Raw genomic sequence first — 22,395 nt, forward strand, 5'->3', positions numbered from 1 at the left:
TGGGAGGCAGGGGGCAGCAAGAGCAGAGCCTCACAGTCAGAAAGCCGAGGGGAGTGGCAGTCCAGGGTGGCTGGGCGCATGTTCTAGAAGTTGCTGCCAAAGCAAGAAGTATGAGTTCAGGACAGAGAGATCCCTGGGTCAGGTGGTACCCGAGTGAGTAAGATGAACCGTGCCACCAAGTCAGGGTACGGGGTGATCTTGCCTTGTATGGACCCCCATAAAAAGCTGGCTTCATCCCCCATGTGCCTGACTAGCAGCAAGTTTAGTAGGTCTTCAAACCTGGGCACTAACACATCTGACCGGCCGATGCGAGTGGGGACCGCTGGTCTGTAGTCCAGCAGCCCTCCTACAAGTCTCTGAGTCTCTCTGAGCCCTCAGGAAGGACAGTTGTCCTCCTGTCACTTTGAGCTTGGTGTGCAGTACCCATCACCTGTGGTCCAGAGCTGGGATCTCAGAGCTCTGCTCTTCAGGTAAATCCATGGCTCCCTACTCCCCGCCCAGGCAGCTGCTGCCCCAGGGACTCTGGGTAAGAGGTACTGTAGGGCACCCCTGTGGATGCAGAGCTCCTGCCCTTTCCCCTTCTCTGGGGCCCTCAGTACGCAGAAGGCGGGGAGCTCCTCTGGGCCAGCTGAAACTCCCCACCGGTCTTCTGCCCTCCCTTCTACCACGGCCTCCCTGCACACCCTTCCCCACCGCACACACTCCTGGGGGCCCCGAGGTGGGAGCAGCTGTGTGAAATGCTTTGCCACGACCAAGCTGACTGTCTCACATCTATTTCTTTCTTTTTTATTTTTATTTTATTTATTTATTTTTTTTAATTTATTTTTTATTTTTTATTTTTTATTTATGATAGTCACAGAGAGAGAGAGAGAGAGGCGCAGAGACATAGGCAGAGGGAGAAGCAGGCTCCATGCACCGGGAGCCTGATGTGGGATTCGATCCCGGGTCTCCAGGATCGCGCCCTGGGCCAAAGGCAGGCGCCAAACCGCTGCGCCACCCAGGGATCCCTATTTCTTTCTTTTTTAAAAAAAGATTTTATTTTTTTATTTATTTGACAAAGAGCGAGAGAAAGAGTGTGCACACAAGCAGGGAGAGCTACAGGCAGAGAGAGAAGCAGACTCCCCACTGAGCAGGGAGCCCCACGTGGGGCTCGATCCCTAAGATTATGACCTGAGCCCAAGGCAGACACCCAACTGACTGAGCCACCTGGGCACCCCTGACATCTGTTTCACTGACACAGAAAAAGGAAATAGAACCCAAAGTTCAATCGCCAGGGGGACATGTTGCAATACCCAGATTAGAAGTTTCATGCCTCTTTGTTTCCCCCTGGAATGCTTGCTCTACCTGAGGGAGCCAGGCTCTCTCTGCCCCTTCACTGAAAGCTCAGATTGACTCCCAACCTCCTTGGTCATTGGCAAAATGGAGTCCTCTTGGCCTGTCCTCTCCTCCAAGTTGTAATTCCTTTTCCTGTAGGCTTCCTCCCTGCCTTGGGCACCCAGCTCCTGCCTGTCTCAACCCTGGCTCTGTGTGTCTCAGAGGGACGTGGTATGAGACCACACACTGTGAGGCTCCACCCATGGATGCCAGGTTCCAGCACGTTGCTGCTTCTCTAGTCTATGAACTTGGGGCCCAAGTCCAGAAACTACACTAAATACAAGAGAATTTAGAAATAAGTTTGAAAAATATATTTATTTATTAGAGAGAGAGAGCATGAGCAGTGGGGAGAGGGAAAAGCAGACTCCCCAGTGAGCAGGGAACCTGACACAGGCCTCGATCCCAGGACCCCAGGATCACTACCTGAGCCAAGGACAAATGCTCAACACTGAGTCACCCAGGCGCCCCCACCCCCAACAGAAGAGTTTTGAGAAAGTATCCAGTGGCTGAAGAAAACAAAGACAAATATATAGTCAGCAATTAGGATGGCTTCCCCCACAAATTCCATAATTTAAGGACACAACAATGAATTACATACCCTTTTGATTCAGAGGACGTTCCTTCCCAATTCCTGTCATATGATTAGCTATTTCTCCCTTAACCAAATCAGCCTAGAACAGTTGTCTGGGGTGAGGTGGGGGGTGCTTGGGAAGAGAGCATGGAGGAACATTTTGGAGGGAAAAGAATTGTTCTGCATTTTAATCAGGGTGTTGGTTGCATGATATATTCATTTGTACAAACTGGTGAACTCTAGACTTAAGATCAATGCACTTTACTACATGTAAATTATATCTCAGTTTAAAAATAGGAAAAAAATCAAACCAACAAATAGGCTTACTTGGCTAATGTCCATAGGCTACAGTGGGTTGACAAGAAATTAATCAGAAAAAGAAAAATAACACCCTATTGAGAAGTAAGACATGTGTGTCAAGCATAGGGGGGTGTAGTTCACGGGCTGGGCTGGGCTGTCTCAACTTGCGGGGAGCCTCTTCTGTAATATGCTTAATTACTTCCAATTGTACTGTCAGCTTATTACAGTAATTAGTTTTCTCTTCACTGAGCAGGTGTGGGGTTTCCCTGAACTCATTCTCTTAGCAGGACTGGGTTGGATTTTCCCAAGTCTGGTGACCTCCTCAGATTGTGACCTGTGATAGTGCATCTCTGGAAATGATCTGTTTTCACTGCAGGGTGTTTGGGGGGATGTGTGATTAATCTCGGAGTCAGCGAGTCATGCATGTCAGGCCTCTGGGCACAGCGAGGGTACTCATGGGTCCTGCCCTGGCATAGCACTCTCTGCCCGCCAACCCAGCTTCACCCAGGTCCAGGCTAATCATACCTTGGAAACAAGGTTATGGGATGCCTGGGTGGCTCAGCGGTTGAGTGTCTACCTTTGGCTCAGGTCATGATCCTGGGGTCCTGGGATCGAGTCCCATATTGGGCTCTGGTCATGGAGACTACTTCTCCCTCTGCCTGTGTGTGTCTCTGCCTCTCTCTCTGTGTCTTTCATGAATAAATAAAATCTTTTTTTAAAAAAAGAAACAAGGTTATTCATTACAGCACCATTTGAAATAGCAGAAGAATAGAGACAGTCTGCACATATATCGGTGGGAGACTAGTTAAAGAAGTAATGGCCCATCTGAATAATGGGATACTGAAAAAACAGTGAAGATTCTTCTCTGTGTACACACTTGGAAAGTTTCAGGCTATATTGTTCAATGGAAAAACAACAGAGTGTATAATATGACTGCATAAAATATGAGTGTGTTTGTCTTTGCTCATATATATAAAGACACATTGAGGAACGTTTGGGAAGCGCAGTTCGTTAAACTTCTGACTCTTGATTTCGGCTCATGATCTCAGGGGTGTGTGGAGCATTGGGTTCTGGGAATCGGGCGGGAGAGAGAGGGGCCAGGGGAGACTTAAAAATAGTTTTTAAAAAGTCACACGACTATGTTACCTAATGGAATATGGAATACAATGAGTAAAATGTTCAAAAGTTTTTAAAACTAGGGAAAACTTTCAGGGGGAGGAAGACCCTCATGATTGCCTGAACCAGCATTTTCTACACTGTGGGTTGTGAAGATGTCGTGGGAAATTCATGTATTTAAAGTAGGAATGGAATTTGTTTTAAGTCCTACTTTCTTATATTCAGTGAATGAAATGGTTATTAAACAAGTGTGTTAAAACAGACACATAGATCAATGGAACAGAATAGAGAATCCAGAAGTGGACCCTCAACTTTATGGTCAACTAACATTTGACAAAGCAGGAAAGACTATCCACTGAAAAAAGACAGTCTCTTTAATAAATGGTGCTGGGAAAATTGGACATCCACATGCAGAAGAATGAAACTAGACCACTCTCTTGCACCATACACAAAGATAAACTCAAAATGGATGAAAGATCTAAATGTGAGACAAGATTCCATCAGAATCCTAGAGGAGAACACAGGCAACATCCTTTTTGAACTTGGCCACAGCAACTTCTTGCAAAATACATCCATGAAGGCAAGAGAAACAAAAGCAAAAATGAATTATTGGGACTTCATCAAGATAAAAAGCTTCTGCACAGCAAAAGCAACAGTCAACAAAACTAAAAGACAACCTACAGAATGGGAGAAGATATTTGCAAATGACGTATCAGATAAAGGGCTAGTATCCAAGATCTATAAAGAACTTATTAAACTCGACAGCAAAGAAATAAACAATCCAATCATGAAATGGGCAAAAGACATGAAAAGAAATTTCAGAGAGGAAGACACAGACATGGCCAACAAGCACATGAGAAAATGCTCTGCATCACTTGCCATCAGGGAAATACAAATCAAAACCACAAGGAGATACCACCTCACACCAGTGAGAATGGGGAAAATTAACAAGGCAGGAAACAACAAATGTTGGAGAGGATGTGGAGAAAGGGGAACCCTCTTGCACTGTTGGTGGGAATGTGAACTGGTGCAGCCACTCTGGAAGACCATGTGGAGGTTCCTCAAAAAGTTAAAAATAGACCTGCCCTACGACCCAGCAATTGCGCTGCTGGGGATTTACCCCAAAGATACAGATGCAGTGAAACGCCGGGACACCTGCACCCCGATGTTTCTAGCAGCAATGTCCACAATAGCCAAACTGTGGAAGGAGCCTCAGTGTCCATCAAAAGATGAATGGATAAAGAAGATGTGGTCTATGTAAACAATGGAATATTACTCAGCCGTTAGAAACGACAAATACCCACTATTTGCTTCGATGTGGAGGGACCTGGAGGGTATTGTGCTGAGTGAAATAAGTCAATTGGAAAAGGACAAACATTATATGGTCTCATTCATTTGGGGAATACAAAAATTAGTGAAAGAGAATAAAGGGAAAGGAGAGAAAATATGTGAAAGTATCAGTGAGGGTGACAAAACATGAAAGACCTAACTCTGGGAAATGAACAAGGGGTAGTGGAAGGGGAAGTGGGCGGGGGGTTAGGGTGACTGGGTGATGGGCACTGAGGGGGGCACTTGGCGGGATGAGCACTGGGTGTTATGCTATATGTTGGCAAATTGAACTCCAATAAAAAAAAAAAAAACAAGTGTGTTCATGTAATGCCACACTCTCTGAGAGCCCTGCAGGCATAGGGGGAGCACACCAGGAGGCCTGTGGAGAGGACTCCTATACAGGTTGTGACTCAGTGGCTCAGGTATATTCCTGCTTTGGAACAAGTGCTTCTGCACTGGTGGTTTTGACTATCACACAGTTTTGAGTTTTTTATTCTTAGCCACATGTTGTTTGATTTCTACCCCAAATGTCCCAGGAATTGGCAAAGGTTCTTTGCTTGATCAAATTTTAGTTGGGCTCCTGAACCTTCCTCTAGGCTGATATGTGCACTTCTGTGTAAATCCAGAAAGTTAGGGGAAGGTAGCATTGTCAACTGCCTAGGTTAGTGTCGAAGGCATGCCCCATCATGCACACTGTCCATCACCAAAAGCTGGGTGATTTGTTGGTTTCAGGCATTCAAGGAAATTCTGGATTATCATTTGCTGGCCACTAAGGTAACTGAATAGAGACCACATTAGTGGTCACATACAATGAAATTAGACTACTGAATTCATTTCCAAAAGTCACTTCACAAAGAACAGCAGCTTCGTTAAGCAGCAGCAAAAACAAACCTTGGGAGGAGGAGAATCTGCGTTCTCAAGATGCCACAGTATATCGCTTAAAATGTTTAGTTTTTAATAAAAAACTATGAGACAGGCAAAGAAACTAGAAAGTATGGCCCATGTATAGAAAAGAAAGCAATAGAAGCACAGAAGATGTCCCAGATGTTGTGCTTACTAGCCAGATATTTAATTAATTAATTAAGATTTTATTTATTTGAGAGTGAAAGAGAGAGTGTGAGCACAGGAGTGGGAGGCTGAGGGGCAGAGGGAGAGGGAGAAGCAGGCACTCCACTGAGCGGGGAGCCCAGTGCAGGACTTGATCCCAGGACCCTGAGATCATGACCCGAGCCCAAGGTAGATGCCTCACTGACTGAGCCCCAGGCACCCCCAGACTTCATTTTTTAAAAAGATTTGAGAGAGAGAGAGAGAGAGAGAGCAGAGGGGAGACTCTTTAAGCAGACTCTGCTGAGCACAGAGCCCCAAGTGGGGCTGTCTCAGGACCCTGAGATCACGACCTGAGCTGAAACCAAGAGTTGGACGCTCAACTAACTGAGCCACCCAGGCACCCCTACTAGCCAGGCTTTATTTTTTTTTTTTTTTATTTTTTTATTTTTTTTTATTTTTTATTTATTTATTTTTTTACTAGCCAGGCTTTAAATCAGCTATTTGAAATATATTTAAAGAGCTAAATGAAACCATGTCTAAGTAATGGAATAAAATTTTGAGAATGTTGTCTTAACTAGAGAATATCAGTAAAAAGATAAAATGAAAAATAATCAAGTAGGAGTTCTAGAGTTGAGAAAAACAGGAACTGAAATGAAAAATTCACTACTGGGGCTCCACAGCAGAGTTAAGCAGGCAGGAGAAAACATCCTGACTTGTGGAAAGATCAATTTAGATGATCCACCTTGAAGAAAATTAAGGAAAAAGATGGAAAAAAAATGAACCCAGCCCCAGAAATGTGTGAGATGTCATCCAACATACTGATATACATGTAATGGGAGTCCCACAAAGAGAAGAGAGAGAGAGAAATGGAGGATATAAAGAATGTTTGAGGGGCACTTGGGTGGGTCAGTTGGTTAAGTGTCTGACTCTTGATTTTGGCTCTGGCCATGATCTCAGGGTCGTGAAATTGAGCTCCACACTGGTTCAGTGGGGGGGTTCAGTGGGGGGTTCAGTGGGGGCTTCCCACAATCTCCTTTGGTCCCCCCACCACCGCTCACTCTTTTCCTTTCTCTCATAAATAAATCTTAAAAAAAAAAAGAATATTTGAGGGGCACCTGGGTGGCTCAGCCAGTTAAGCATCTGCTTAACCGGGGATCAAGCCTTGCGTCAGGCTCCCTGCTCAGTGGGGAGTTTGCTTTTCCCTCTCCCTCTGCTGCCCTCCCTGCTTGTGCTCTTTCTCTCTCAAATAAATAAATAAAATCTTAAGGGAGCAAAAAAGAATATTTGAAAAAATAATGGCAGAAAACTTCCCAATTTTAATGAAAAACACTAAGCTATATGTCCAAGAAGTACATCAAACTCCAAATAGAATAAACTAAGGGATAGGATAAACACCTAGACACATGGTAATTAAACTGTCAAAAGACAAAGAATACTGAAAACAGAGAAGAAGCCATTCATTGTGCACAAAGATTTTCAATTAGATTAACATCTGATTTCTCAACAGAAACCATAGAGGCCAGAAGGCTGTGGCATGACGTATTTAAAGCACTGAAGGAAAGAAAACCTGTCAACTCAACGTTTTATATCCAGTAAAACTGTCCTTCAAAAATGAAGGACAAATTAAGACTTTGCCAGATGAACAAACACTGCCGGCATTCATCATTAGGGCACACCTGCCGTGTAAAAAAAAAAAAAAAAAAAATGGTGTCCTTCAGGCTGAAATGAAAGGACGTTAACTCAAATGCACATGAAGAAATAAGGAACCCTGGTAAAGGAAACTATATAGGTAAATAGGCAGCATTAATATATTTTTTGTTTGTAACTCTTACTTCTCCTGATTTTTAAAAAAAGACTTGAGAGAAAGCACGAAAAGAGAGAGAGGGAGAGAAGAGAGAGAGAGTGAGAGAGCGAGCGCACATGCAAGGGGAGAGGGAGAAACAGGCCCCCTGCTGAGAAGGGAGCCAGACATGGGGCTGATCCCAGGACTGGGAGATCATGACCCAACCTCAAGGCAGACACCTCACCAACTGAGCCACCCTGGGGCCCCTCTTCTCTTGATTTGAAAACGACCACATAAAGCAATAATGATAAATCTGTGGAGGTGGGCAGACAATATAAAAAATGTAATTGTATGACAATACCAAACAGAAGAGGAGTAGAATGGAATTATATAGGAGCAAAGTTTCTGTGTATTATTGGAATTAAGCTCCTATTAGGATCAGGATGTTAATTATACCCCAGGGCAATCACCGAGAAAACAGAAGGCGTGGCCACCCCTGTCACCTGCCACCATAGTTTAGATGAGCCCTGAGGACAGACTGCCTGGTCTGGCAGCCTGGAGGTCACAGGTCACAGGTGCAGTTCTGGGGGACATGCGGGGCGAGGGCTGACCAGATGGCTTCAGGCAGAATGGGAGAGAAGGAAGCAGAGAAAATGAATGCAGTTACTTCTTCCATGAGCTTTGCTGAAAATGGGAGCAGAGGTGGGGATGGGGCAAAGGGTGAGAGGTGGCTAAGCGTCATCGCAGGCTGGTGGGAAAAACATTAGGAAGCATTCTGGAGATGGCAGGGGGATTCCTGGAGCATCCTGCTTCTCAGCGGAGTGTCCCACCTGAGTCTTGGGTTATGGGGGGGGGTGAGCATGCACGTGTGCAGGTATGCACACACACGTGGCACGACACTCCTATCCTGGGGGCAGGGGAGGAGGCGTGGGGGGCTCCGCGAGTCCCGGGCGGGAGCAGAGGGCGGGCGGAGGGTCCGTCCCGGGGCTCACACTCATCCCCCGGTCCTCCGCCCCCGAGCCGAGGGCAGGTGGAAGGTCCGGCCCCGGGCACAAGCCCACCACGCGGCCCCCCACTTGAGGAAAGTGGGCGCCGCCAGCCGTAGCGGTTTCCCAACTAGGGCAAAGGGCAGCGCCGAGCGAGGGCGGGAGGGGCCCCGAGCGCCCGGCGGCCCCCCATTGGACGCCCCTCGCTCCGCCCTCGGCTCTCATTGGCCGCGGCGCGCGCGCACGGGCCGAGCACGCTGCTCCGCGCCGCGCGGCGTGTGGCCGGGCACGGCGGCTCGGCCAATGGGAGCGCCCGCGGGGCGGGGCCACGGCCGCAGGGGGCGGGGCCGCGGGCGGGGAGTCCGGACGCGGGCGGCGAGGTAAACAGATCCGGGGCGCTGGCGGCGCCGGCGCTGCGGCGGGCATCGTGCAGGCGGCGCGAAGGTGACCCAGAGCCCCGCTTCCTGCCGCCGGGTAAGGCCGCCGCGCGCCGCGAAGGCACGGCCGGGCTCGCCTTCCGCCTGCGCGCGCCCCTCCCTCCGGTGCCCCGCGCCCGGGCGGCTTCCCCGTGCCGAGGTGCGCCCGCCCCCGGCCCCGCTCCCAGTTCCCCGGCGGTGCTCGCTCCCAGGCCCGCCGCCCGTGCGCGGGGTTGGGCGTGCCGCCTGCTGCAGGCTCAGGCCGGAGCTCCGACTCCCGGGTTTCACAGGTGGGGGTTCGGGGTGGACTTGGGAAAGGGGGCCCTTCTCGCTCCTCTGCTCCGTTCGCTTTTCGTGGGCCCTTCCTCCTGCTTCTGCAAGCACTGGGGTCCCCGGAGTGCCTGAGCTGGTGCCTGTCCCTCATCCCAGCCCTCTGCCGCACGCAGTGTGTGCGCGGGCCCGGGGGGCCCGGAAGGCCGCCAGGCAGGTGTGGGCGCTGGGGCTCTCCACGTGGCTGAGGGGTGCCAGCCTCCTGAAGGGCGAGAGGCCCTCGGCTGCCTGTCAGCCTGTCCCGGCACAGCCCGTTGGAAAACTTGGGCTCGTTTGGGCCCTGGGGTGTGCGTGACAGAAGACCCAAGAGCTGGGCCTGCCACGCCTAACGGGTTGCCAGAGGATCCCAGCAGCGTGATACTCGCCTGCCAGTTGTCCTGTTGTGGATGGACAGGTCATCCTGGCAGGATGGCCCTTCTCCTGAGAGGGGAAGAGGGGGGTACTGTTGGTTCACAGGAGCAGTGTCCTTAAGACTCTGGTGGTGGCTCTGGGTATTTTGTTCAGTCTTCTAGACAGTGCAGGGTTATTACAATTTTTGGCCTGACCTTGGGCAGCTTGAGGGAAAAGTGACCCAGGTGATTTGAGCACTTCCTATGTGTCACCGCAGACAGGTTTCCCCGTCTTCAGACTATTGACATATGGACAGGACAGTTCCTTGTTGTGGGAGGGCTGCTCTGTGCATTGCTGGATGTGCAGCAGCATCCCTGGTCTCTGTCCGCTATGTGCTGGTAGCAATCCCCCACCCCAACCACACACACTGGTTGTTAGAGAAATCAGAAATTTCTCCAGACATTGCCAAATGTGTCGTAGGTAGCAAAATCGTCCTTGGTTGAGAACTATTGAGCTAAGACTATAAAAAGAGTCTTCTCATGCTGCTGGAGAGACGTGCTGGGACCTGTGAGTGAGTAGTTGAGAGGCTTAGACAAGAGATAGTAGTGTGCCCCCTGCCCTGAACCAGTGATAGAAGCCATGTAGACAGGCTTCAAAAGAGACCACTCCCCCCGCCCCCCCAACTGGAGGGAGAGGAGAGCCATAGGAGGTAGAAGCTCATGGGCATTGCCGGGGCCTGCTGGATGCGTGGCAGTGACGGTCCAGAGCGAACAGAAGTAGAAGCCTGGTGGTTTCTATCTTTGGAGACTTTGCAAGACAGTGGGGGATATGCATGTGGAGTAACCATGGATCAGTTTTAAAATAGTGACTAAACAAGTTTCAGGCTTCTGTATCTTGGCAGAAAGGTCAACTCCATTATCCACAAGTGGCTCTTCAAGGTGATGCTTTGGTCATCTTCTTGTGTCTTATGATGTGGGAGGGGACCAGCCCTGTGTGTGCAGAGAGTAAGTGGCTGCATTTCAAGCGTCTGTGTGGGGATGCTGACATGAGCTGTGTGCCCCTCATGAGAGGCACATGTATCACTTGTACAGTTCCTTTATGGGTGATTGAAATGTCAGTGACAAAGATGCAGAGAAAGAGGCTTTATTTTTAAGTCTAGATTTTGCATTCAGTCCAAAAGTTCAAAATTTATGTCCCAAAGTTCAAAGTACCAAATCGATGGGATGCAGAAAAGCTGAAAAACAGTGATTATTGCCTAGGGCAAGGAAAAATATCCCAAGCCCCGATCTCCCACGATTTCTGTCTTGTTAATTGACTCCTGTGGATGTGTATCAGGATTTTCCTGTGACATTCCTTGGTTTAGTTAGGCGGCCTTTTGGGTGCCCTTGGTTGCCAGTAGAAAAGGATCTGGACAGAGAGGTCACTTCTTCTTTCTCAAAACGAAGCTTAGAGAAGTCCAAACTTGGCAGGATAATTTTCCACCAAGAGCCATGGACACTGAGTCATTATCTTTGTCAGTTGAAACAAGAGCTGTGTGCAAAATTAGACAGGAATATTTAGATAGAGAGTTGTCTTGATCTGACAGTGGCATCTGGAAATAGTCCGTGCATTCCTGCCGAATAACGGCCAGTCCTGGACTTGGAACCAGCAGAAGGGAGAGAGTGGCATGGGGAGCACAAGGACCTGCTTCTTCCAGTGGCGCCTGTGGGGCAGGAGAGGTCTGGGGATCCGCAGGCAGGGCCAGGATCCTGGAAACGACACATCCGCAGGACATGAGAGGCTGCTTCTCCCTACACTTTGCAAACCCGAGTGGGTGCCCACTGGTCCATCCACAAGCACGTTGTCCCTTGTGGGTTGCAGGCTCTTAAGCCCCTGACCGTTTGTTTTGAGGTCAGGGGCCCACGGGGGATTTAAAGTCGGAAATGACCCTGAAAATGTCCTTTTTTATTCTTCATATTTGGGAGTGAGTGATTCATTTTCAGTGTGTGCATGTAGAGAAGATTCGCAGTAGAGCTGAATGTTTTTCGCTCAGATAGACGTTTCAGGGTGTTCTAGAATAGTGACTGCATTCTTGTCCCAAGAGCCTTAGACTTGTGGCAGTTTTGGTTTTTGTTTAATATCCTCCTGTCCCATCTGGGCAAGGGGAGCAGGGCTACGTTTGGTTCCTGTGTGCCCTGCGGGTCAGTGCCCCTCCGCATCCTGTCCCCTAGGGAAAGCCACTCTGGATTCACAGGCAGATACGGTTTTTACTCCTTGCTGAGCAGTTATTGATGGATCGACTGCCTCAGGTGTGGTGTTGGGAATATTGAAGTGGACAGTACTTTCGTCTCCAAACTCGGGGAGCTTGTAGTGAGGGGGGCGGGTGCAGATCCCATCTCAACGCCCTCAGTGTGGTTTGGACAGGGGGCTCTGGGTGGAAACTGTGAAGGATTCTTGGAGGAGCAGTGTTGGCGGGGAGCTCTGCGGATGAGCAGGATTTCGTCAGGAAGAGGCAGGAGTTTGGAGGGTCAGGGTGCTTCCCAGAGTCCCAGTGACAAAAGACCGAGTTTGTTGTAGAGCAGTGTGTTCACAAAGCACAGTAAATGGAGATGCTTAATTGCCATGGAAGTTTCTAGGCACTCACTCCGTTTTTGCATGGGGGATGTTAGCAGTCCGAGGACCACTCTGGGTAGTGTCACTTGGCTCCCTGAGCAGGGGCACTGTGGTGGGTGGCGGGTGAGTGCAGGGCGGTCAGGGCGGGTGGGAGAGCAGTTGGGGCAAGCCCTCTCGCTCCCTATTGAAGCAGCTCATGTGCCCCGCCCTTACAGTTTGGGTGAGTTTGGGTGAATTTGTGTCAGGTAGAGCAGTGCTTCCACGCATTTTGTCTCAGCAGTGGCCTGGGGGCCAGGAAGGCTTGGCATTGCACTCCTGACATTTTGTTGAGGCCTCAGAGGGTTGCTGAGCACTCACTGCTCAAGAGTGCAACTGCAGCCTAGAGAGCCCCCAGGGAGAGACAGAGAGATAGAGTGAGAGACAGCGGTGAGTGAGCGTGAGCTCCCTGCCCCAATGTGGCACGGTCTGTGGCCGACTGTGCAAGACCCACAGGGCGGTACCAGGCCTCTGCCGTGGGGACCCAGGGCGAAGCGCAAGCTGGATCTGGTGGACAAAGGTGGAGAAAGTGCTTTCTATGGCAGGAGGCCCAGGTGCTGGGGCCCAAGGGCCATATGCGTGTGCCCCAGAGAGAGAAATGCTTAGAGGCTGGGACCCAGAGGGGTCAAAGGTCTGGCCGCCAGGGGACGTTGCTGTGGGGGGGGTGCCAGGGTGGGCTGGCATTTGCAGAGCAGTCGGATGGCAGGTCAGGGTGGACAGGCAGGGGGCCCAGTGAGGTGTTGTGAGAAGTGAGGGTGGCCTGAGTCCCTGGTGGTGGGGGCCGGGCTGGGAGCATTGTAGAATGCAAGGCGCAGATTCGAGAGAATATAAATCTGTGCAGGTAGAGTGTCCAGGTTAAGTGGCTGGTTGGCCACTGAAGGCTGAGGTTTCTAGTTGTGGGGAGGATCTATTTGGAGTGGATGGTGGTGTTACTGCAGAAAACCGAGGGTGCAGGAGGAGGAGGAGCTGGTTTGGGGGGAGGTGGTGATGTTCCAGACAGGAGGGGGTTGAGGTACCTGTGGGATTCACCTCCTCTTTTTTTGGTTTTGTGTTTTTTTTTTAATGTTTTATTTATTTACTCAACAGAGAGTGAGCAGGTGAGCACAGGCAGGGGAGCAGCAGGTGGGGGCAGGAGAAGCAGGTTCCCTGCTGAATAGGGAGCCCGATGTGGAGCTCGATCCCAGGACCCTGAGATCATGACCTGAGCCAAAGGCAGGTGCCCCCTCAACTGCCTCTTTTTATAAAGATATAATTTGCGTGCAGTAGATCCCCCCTTTCTAGTGGGTGGTTGTGCCATTTGAGAAATGCACGTGGTCACAAGGCGCCTGGGGGGGCTTAGATGGTTGGGCAGCCAGCTCTGGATTTTGGCTCAGGTCATGATCTTGGGGTCTGGGACTGAGCCCCACCTCGGGCTCTGTGCTCAGAGTGATGTCTGTGTGAGGAGTCCATCTCCCTGTGCCCTCCCCCTGCTCATGCGCTCTCTCTCTCAGATAAATAAATAAATTAATTAAATAAGTCTCACAAATGCATAATGTCACATAACCATTACCACAGTCGAGGTGTAGAACGATTTCATCAGCACCACTTTCCCCTGTGTTCTGTCATCAGTGTCTGTGGGGCTTGGAGGGGTTACATGGTGTGTGTGTGTGTGTGATTGGGTTGGTTCTAGAACTAGCTCCCTGGCAGAGATGGCCTGCCTGGGCTGAGAGCAGAGATGCACAGACCCGGGACAGCCCAGGGAACGGGGGCAGTCGGCAGGGAGCATGGGGGTCAGGACTGGGCCCAGGGCTTCCCTGGCCTGGGCAGGAGGTGGAGGAGGAGGGACTGATGTAGATAGTGGCACTGGACCGGGATGAGAAAATGAATCATGGGAGCCAAGGAAGGGCTTTAGGGGAGAGAGTGGGGCTGGTGGGAAACCCAGAGGGGAGTGATACTGGATGGGTCAGGTGCCCTGAGCTGTGGGCTGGGCCATATCAGGGAAGGGCTTGGGGTCCACAGTGTGACAGACAGGAGGGCACGGGAGGGGCAGCTAGTGGGGGGATCTTTGTATTTGGTACACGAAGGCTGAGGGAGAGGGTTTGTAGACGTGAGGGGGTAAGTTTTTGTGGGAGGAGAGAGTGAAGGCAAAAGCACAGCTGCGTGGGGAGAGTCCTAGTGGAGGATGGAGGAGGAGCTGGGCCCCGGGAGTCAGGAGAGGGCGTCCTGCTGTGCCCTCCTGCCCATCAGGCCCTGCCCCTGCCCGCCACTGGGGCCCTGCTTGTTCCCAGTGGGTGAGTGAATGTGTGTGTGTATGTTAGTGTGTGAGTGGATCACGTGGAGTGTGAGTGCACGAGTGTGAGGATGTTTGAGTGCATAAGTATGAGTACATGAGGTGTGAGTGTGAGTGCACAAGCCTGCATGGGTGTATGAGTGTGTAAGTGTGCCGGAGTGTGAGCGCACAAGTGTGTATTGGTGGGTATGCATGTGTGAATACAAACGTACGAGTGTGCAGGTATGTAAGTGTGTGTGAGTGTGAGTGCACAAGTGGGTGTGTGTGCATATTTGTGACTGTGGGCGTGTGAGTGTGGTATAAATACGTGAGTGCATGGTGTGTGAGTATGGTGGAGAGGCAGGGAGGTGGGTTGCCCAGGGCTTGTGCCCCAAGACATACCCCTGGGAGGAGCAGGGTCCACCTCTTCACACTTGGTGTCCCCGATGCCTGGCTGGGCCAGCGCTTGGTTCTTCAGAGCGTAGGTCTCCCTGGGTCTGGACAGCCCTGGCCATGCTCCCGGATCAGCCTTCTGCACTCTGGGGATAAAGGGGTGCTAGTCTGCAATTTGGACACCATCACGGGCAGCCACCCCGTTCTGTAAAGGAGGAAACGAGGCAGTGCAGGCCCAAGGAGACCAAGTACCGAGGTCACATGTGGTGGGTGTCCCGGGGGCCTCACTGTCTGTCCTCCCCCGTCCACCGTCCCCAGCTGCCCAGGTCTGAGAACTAGGGGCCCAGTGGCAATGTCCTGCTGTCATGGGGACTGTTGACACACAACTCCTCAGGTGAGGGCCAGAGCCTGGGGTCAGGCCCGGCAGTACCTCCTCCCTCCTGGCACATTCTGTCTTTGGCACTGGTCCTGGCTGGGAGGAGGGTGGAGGTGAGGATGGATTGCCCTGTGAGCTGTGGGAGCCAGAGTCGGAGCAGACATCTCCCGCCTCTCTGAGGTCAAGGAGAGATCTCTGGCCCTGGCTCCTGCACTCGTTCACTGCCAGCAGTTGGTAAAGTGTAGGGCTGGGCCCCGCGCATGGTTGGGCCTGAGTGGACTTCACCGCTGCTGGGCCAGGCCTGCTGGTTTGCCCTCTTTTCCCCTCTCGATTTTTTGTCAGCAAGGAGTGGGCACAATGGGCAGTACTAGAAGCGCCATCCCACCTGGGGCCCCTGTGCACACCACCTGTGGCCTCGTCTCTGCCCCCCCCCCCCCGTTAGCACAGGGGATACTGCTGCCACCATGGTGATAGCTGTGTGTGGACAGGACCCCCTGGTTCTGGGTTCTAGATGTTGGGGCTCCAGAAGTTAGGGAGTACCCCAGGTGCAGATGGGTATTCGGCTCTGGGGGTGGATGAGTTGTGGAGTGGGCACCTGTGGGGAGTAGAGAACCAGGTCGCAGAGGCCCTTCTTTTTTTTTTTTTTTCTTTTAAAGGTTTGTTTATTTATTCATGAGAGACACACAGAGAGAGGCAGAGACACAGGCAGAGGGAGAAGCAGGTGCTCTGTGGGGAGCCTGATGTGGGACTCCATCCCAGGACCCTGGGATCACAACCTGAGCCCAAGGCAGACGCTCAACCACTGAGCCACCCACGTGCCTAAGAGAGGCCATTCTCCAGAGGCTCACCGTGTGGTAAGGGGTCTGGGCTGTGTGTGGTGTTAGAGGGGCAGTTGACAAAGTCTGGTCCTGGGTGTCCTTGTGGCAGTCTTGAGGGCCACATACCCAGCGTCTCCTTCTGGCTCCTGCATACCCCGAGGTGGCCCTCAGTGTGGGGCTCCTGCCTCTCTCTGCCATTTATGTCTGAGACCAGTATGAGGCTCAGACCCTGGGGGCTAGGAAGCCAACACTCTTAGTTCAGGTAACTGGGGAGTTTTCCAGAAGGGGCAGTCTGGCCAGATGGCCTTTGAGAGTCCTGCCAGTTCCAAGATTTCTGCAACTCATGATTTTTGCAACCGGGTGGATATACTTTTCAGGGCATGAACCTTGCTGTGTCTCCAGAAGACTGGGTTTAAAATGGTGACTTACTGATGTGGGGGCAGATTTCTTACCTGGTTTTCCCTTAGCGCCCTGGGCAGCAAGGGGAGGACTGGAGCCTGGAGCCAGGCCACGGTACAAGGGCCGGCACCTGGCATTTCTGGGCCTCTCAGGACATTTCTCCCCCTTTCTGAGCTTTCACTCCCTCGCAGATGGGGAGCACACCTGTTTTGGTAGGGCAAGGAGTGGTGTAAGGGACAGGCACACAGGGGACCTGAAGTGGTAGCCACTCATTACTAATACTGTTTCACTGGAAAAGTAGATGTGAGGTGGAGGTGTCTTGAAAGATTAAGAGGGTAAAAGCTGATGAAAAGCATTTTGACAGTGGGGAGCTCTTCCTTGGACTTAGCGGCCCCTGCAGGCCTTGCACAGTGCTTGGCATGTAGCAGATCATCAGCAATGGTTTGGATGTGGACCTGAGCCTCAGGAAGCTTGGGTGCATTGATCCTGAAAGCTGGCAGGAATCTCATTGGGAACGGGGGTGTGTTTTGAGCTGGCTGTGGGTAGTCCAGAATCTGGCACTTGGTCGGCACTCAGTGCTGCTTGTGGGGTGACCACACCAATTATTTTAGAAGAATGATTGGGAAAGTAGTCTAGAATACAGCCCAGCCCTCTTTCCAACCCAGCGATTTGCTATTTAAAAATAGCCCCTGTATTCAAGTTTCCTATGGCTGCTCTGACAAAGGACCACAAACCCAGTGGTTTAAAACACTGCAGATTTATTATTCTATGGTCTGGAGGTCAGAAACCCAAGATGGGTGTCAGCAGGGCCAGTCCTTTCTGGAGGCTCAAGGGCAGAAGTGGCCCTGGCTTTCCCAGCCTCCGGGGGCCAGCCTTTTTCACACCTGCACCCCAGGCTCTGCTGTCACACCTCCTGCTGGCTCGGACCTGCCTGCCTCCCTCCCATAAGGACCGTGTGATTAATTGGGCCCATCCTGACAATCCACCCATCTTAAGGATCTTTAACTGAATCCCATGTACAAAGCCTCCTTTGCCACGGAAGGTGACATAGTCATACATGGCAGGGCTCAGAGTGCGGACATGTCTGTGAAGTCCCTGCTCAATCTGCCACATTTAAACACAACCCTTTAGATACCTGATTTCACTGTAAAGGAAACCCCTCGACCACAGCTCCAGGGTTGCCACCCAGGGTCCTGTCCCCCTTCCTGAGTGACAGTGCAGTGACACTTGTCGTTCGTGTGGTCACGATCAGTCTGGGTGTCAAGGTGGGTGGGGTCAGCCTTGGAGACCTCCAAGAGGGCCTAGGAGTTGAGCTGGAGAGAAAAGGCATGTGTGCGCCGGGGACATAGCATACAGAGCAGGACAGGATCTGGCTGGCCTGGGAGGTGAGGGCAGTGATGGGAAGACGCCTGAGAGCACAGGGTCAGGTTGGGGCCCATCTGGAAATATGCGTCCTCGAGTAGATGTGGTGTGTTCATACATTTCAGGGCTCTTCCACCTCTCCTGCTTAGATTGGATGTTCTGACAACTGATGCTGTGATTTCTAGGCGAGAGACAGGTTATGGGGTGGTTCAGGAACAGGCCTGGAGCAACTGGCCGGTCAGGGCAGAGCTGATCCCCAGGCCCCGAGGCTGGTGGCACACACACAGGGGTCTCCATCTGCATGGCTGGTGGAGGCGTGTTTTCCATGTGCAGGAGCCAAGGGGTTGGAGCGTTGTTCCCTCGGCACAGGTGTGAGTGGAGGCTGGCCGGGAGGCCGGGTCCTCACTGTGATGCCCACAACCTCAGGCTCAGGAGCTTGGGCAGGTCCTGTTTATCCTTTAGACAGCTAGGAGCCATTGGAGTAGGGGCTTAGCATGATGAAGTGGGCTGCGGGAAGATTATGCTGGTGGCAGAGTGTGCCATGATGTGCAGACAGAAAGGTCATGGGGATCAGAGAGCTCCCCCAACCTGCCCCCTGCCCCCGTACTGTTCCTCCCATAAAATACCAACGAAAGCTTCCCATTTTCTCCTCTGGGAGTGGCATTGACCATGGTAAGGATCACCAGTGGGTATTTATTTCTAGCCTCCACGTGGGCTCTGGCACCACAGCATAGACAAACCACGCTGGTGCCTGGAGAGGGCGAGATGGCCCTCCCTGAGTCAGACGTGATAGATACTGTACCCGCCTGAGTGCCTGGATATAAATAAGTAAGATTGTCCAAACTGCTGTCATTCATGTGCCCTCTGGTCTCCTCGGGCTGAGCCTCATTCCAGAATGTCTGCTAGGTGATGAATGCCTACTGTGTGCCAGTCCTTGGGGCCCTAAGTGCCACTGTATGGATTGTCTAACCTACTTCTGTTGGGAACAGATGGGGAAACTGAGGCACAGACACTTCTACAGCAGAGTCAGGATTTGAACCCTGGGGCGCCGGGCTCCAGAGAATCTTGAAGCTTCATCAGTCTCAGTTCCTGAGACAAGCACTGTTTTCATGTTTTTTCTTTTTTAAAGATTTTATTTATTTATTCTTGAGAGAGACAGAGTGAGGCAGAGACAGGCAGAGGGAGAAGCAAGCTCCTTGCAGGGAGCCCAATGTGGGACTCAATCCTAGGAGCCGGGATCATGCCCTGAGCTGAAGGCAGATGCCTAACCACTGAGCCACCCAGGTGTCCCTGTTTTCATTTTTTTTTTTTTTAAGATTTATTTTTTTTATTCATGAGAGACACAGAGAGGCAGAGACATAGGCAGAGGGAGAAGTGGACTCCCTGCGGGAAGCCTGATGTGGGACTCGATCCCAGGATCCTGGGATCACACCCTGAGCCGAAGACAGACACTCAACCACTGAGCCACCCAGGTGCCCCTGTTTTCATGTTTTAAGCAGAAAACTTTGATGAGATTTTAGTCAGATGATGATGTTGCTGTCAGGACCCTGTACTTGGCAGGTGGGCATTTAGGGCCTCCTTTGCTCACCAGAAGGAGGAGGGGCTGCTCAGGACCCCCTGTGCTCCAGAGCCCTGGGCATCCTTGGGGTGAGGGAGCCTCTCCTGCTTCTTTGAGCACCCACCCCCCAGCCTGGTGCCCACCTGGGGCAACATACCAGGAAACCCAGACCATCCTGATCTCCTAGTGGCCAGGAGTGGAGGCTTCTAGCCTGAGATACTCGGACACCCTTCAGCTTGGTTTTCTCTGCTTTCCCTGTTAAGTGGTTGCCTAGTGTCTGAGCCCATAGACTCAAGCTCTTCCTGGCTCCAGTTCTCATAAGCTGTGTGACTTTGGCCAAGTTATGGAATCTCTCTGTACTTTAGTGCCTTCATCTCAAACACGGACATGAAAATAGCACCTAGCTTATGAGAACGATGGAGGGAGAATGCAGAGAACACGCAGCTCACAGCCTGGTGGATGGTGAAGTCTCAGTGAGGACCTCCACTGTGGCTAGCACCCCGGGCCTGTCTTCTGCTCCTTGCAGAATGGAAACACTTGGGGACCTGGCGAAATGCCCTGGAGTGGAGTGTCAGAGTGCCTGCTGCCCGGCTTGCTCATGAGTGTGCACTTCTCACCAGCTCCGAGAAGCAGCCCTCGGGCCAGGAAGCCTCTCCCGAGGGAACAGGAGCTCCTCTGCCTAGGAGATGCCCTGAGTCCCCTTTCCTCTCTGTGTCTGGCTCTGCTGCTGCAGGTGCGGGGGCTCCCGGGGTGACGTGGCCCCGATGGCCTGTACTCCCGTGGAGAGGTGACCCTCCAGGCCCAGCTGCAGCTGGCAGATGTTGGGGGCTGTTTGTCTCTGTCTCTTCCCTGGTCTTTCTTCATGTATTTGGTCACCAGCCCAGGAGGCTGTCTCTGAAGCTGCTGGTGAGAGCCTGGGTGACCCTCACTGGCCGGAGCCCAGAGCCTGGAGTCCCTGCTGGAGGCCAGTGCTGGGCCCTGGGTGTGACTTTGAAGGCTGAGGCCAAGGGCACAGCTGCAGATGGTCCTGGATTTGGGTCTCAAAGTTTGAGTCTCTCCCTGGCTTGCACATTCCTCGGTCCCCTGAGTCACCTGCTGTTTTCATTTACTTAGAGTGGAGGAAAAAAACTTTCAAGCACGTAAAGGAACTTTTCAGGGCCCACACAGGCTGAAAATTGAGAAGGTTCCAGCCCAAAGTAGGGCTTGTTCTTGCCGAGGAGGGGGCAGAAGGTCACAGGCAGCCCCGCCCTGGGGCCTCCGGAAGAGGACAGTCTGGGCCCTGTGGGGAGTGACAGTCCGAGGCTCCTGTCTTTAAGCTCTCTTGAGGCAGTAACAGAAGGAAGGGCAGGCCGGGGTTTCCATGGACCCAGAAGCCAGGTTCGGGGGAGGGGCAGTGGAAGAAACTTGGGAAGGATCTCTGCCACCTGGTCTCGCCTGGGCCACCTCTGCTCCTGTCCGCCTGGTCCTCCAGAACGGTCCTCCAGCACGAGCAGCAGCCCCGGGGAGCGTGCGAGCCATGCAGGTTTCTGGGCCCCTGAGAGCCAGGGCCGGCCCAGCAGTTTGTGCTGTACCAAGCCCCCTGGGGACTCTGGTGTCCCTGCCTCCACCAGGCCCCCTGGGGGCCTTTGATTCCGAATCTACATGAAAGCTGCAAGCTGGCGTGAGCCCGTCCCACAAAGGGCAGCCTTCAAGGGACTCGTTGAGTTCATTCGGTTTCAGGGTTATTGATTACCTGCCTGCTCTGTGTTGAGCCTGGAGCTGGGTGCTGGTGATAGAGCACGGGGAGGCAGGTGTAGTCCTTGCCCTGCTCTGGCCGGTAGCCCCTGGGGGAGGAGATGGTGATGCAGGCAGGGGTACAGCAGGCACTGCCATCCTGGGGGAAGGATGACCTGCCCCAGGAGAGGTGATGTTTGGGCCGGGAGTGGTGAAGGGAAAGAAAGCGTGATCCCGTGTCCAGGCTGGCAGGAGAGTTGGGTGGGCCTGACTGGGACACAGTGAATGGAGAGGACAAGGAGAGAAATTGGAGTGTGGGGTGGCCAGGTCACAAGAGTTCTTTCAGCCCCTTAGGAACCTCGGAGAGGTCGAGAAGCTGGGGAGTGGTTTGGGAGGGGGAACAGAGACTAGGGGCAGCAGGGTTAGCAAGGAGCCAGGGCCAGGGGAGGTGAGGGGACAATTGGAGAGAAGTGGTTGGTGGTCGAATTCCTCAGGATGGGGAGCCCAGGAGGGGTCTGGGGGTGGTGATGGCTATTTGGATACATGGAGCTTGATGCTGGTGGGACATGGGGGTGCCCTGGGGGGTGATGTGTCCATGGGAGGGGACAGACAGATGGATGAAGCTTCACACATTCCCCAAGACAAAGAGCTTTCTGTGCAGCTTCCTTTGGGGTCCTTCTACCAGCGACCCTGAGGCTTCAGGGCCCCTCAGTGTGGAGGAGACCAGAGTGGGGTTGTGTGCTGTTGGAAACAGAGCTACCCTAGCTCCGGTTGGCTTTGTTCAGATGGGGCTGCGCTGTTATGCCTCACTTTAGAGCCATGGAGGGGATCTAACCCTGGCTTGGTAAATCCCCACCCTGTCTCTGGCTGTCCCCTTGAGAGGAGAGACGAGTGATTGATGGTGGGTCCTGGCTTCAAGTGGGGGGTGCTTGGGATGTGTGTGGGAACTCTCCCCGAAGATGCATTCCTGCTAGTGGGAGTGGACAGGTGCTTGATGCCTTGCCTTGCATTGCTTTCTGGCTGCAGAGCTACCTGTTACTTTGATCTTTTCAGGAGAACACAGTCATTCTCCTGCTGATACATCTTATTCTGGCCAGGTAGGTGTCCCTTTGTGGGTGTTCTTTCGTTTTGGAGACCAGATGTGAAGGTCCCCATGGCCCAGATAATTCCCTGCAAATGTGTGGGTCTGAACACCCAGGTCTATCCTGTAGCACGAGTGAGCTCATGTCCCGAATCTTGGGGAAGGTCAGAGAGTGAAGGGTCATTAGGAGAATTCTTGGAGCTTGGGGACTATGTTTTTCGGCCTCTCTGCCCCTGG

General features: G+C 52.3%; 1 protein-coding gene across 2 annotated transcripts in view; it reads left to right on the forward strand.

Annotated features, from left to right (window-relative positions):
* Nucleotides 1–8,856: 8,856 nt before the first annotated feature.
* The window catches only part of COQ8A (coenzyme Q8A), a 37,691-nt gene continuing 24,152 nt past the window's right edge, over nt 8,857–22,395 (forward strand). The window contains exon 1 of one of the 2 annotated variants that reach the window (XM_072830238.1): nt 8,857–8,980. The gene's annotated coding sequence lies outside the window, so the exon portion shown is untranslated. Of the gene's footprint in view, nt 8,981–15,883; nt 16,082–22,395 lie in introns of those variants that run through there. The other variant, XM_072830239.1, reaches the window with a different exon arrangement.

This window comes from Canis lupus, chromosome 6 (genome assembly GCF_048164855.1).
Source record: "Canis lupus baileyi chromosome 6, mCanLup2.hap1, whole genome shotgun sequence".
Taxonomy (NCBI): domain Eukaryota; kingdom Metazoa; phylum Chordata; class Mammalia; order Carnivora; family Canidae; genus Canis; species Canis lupus.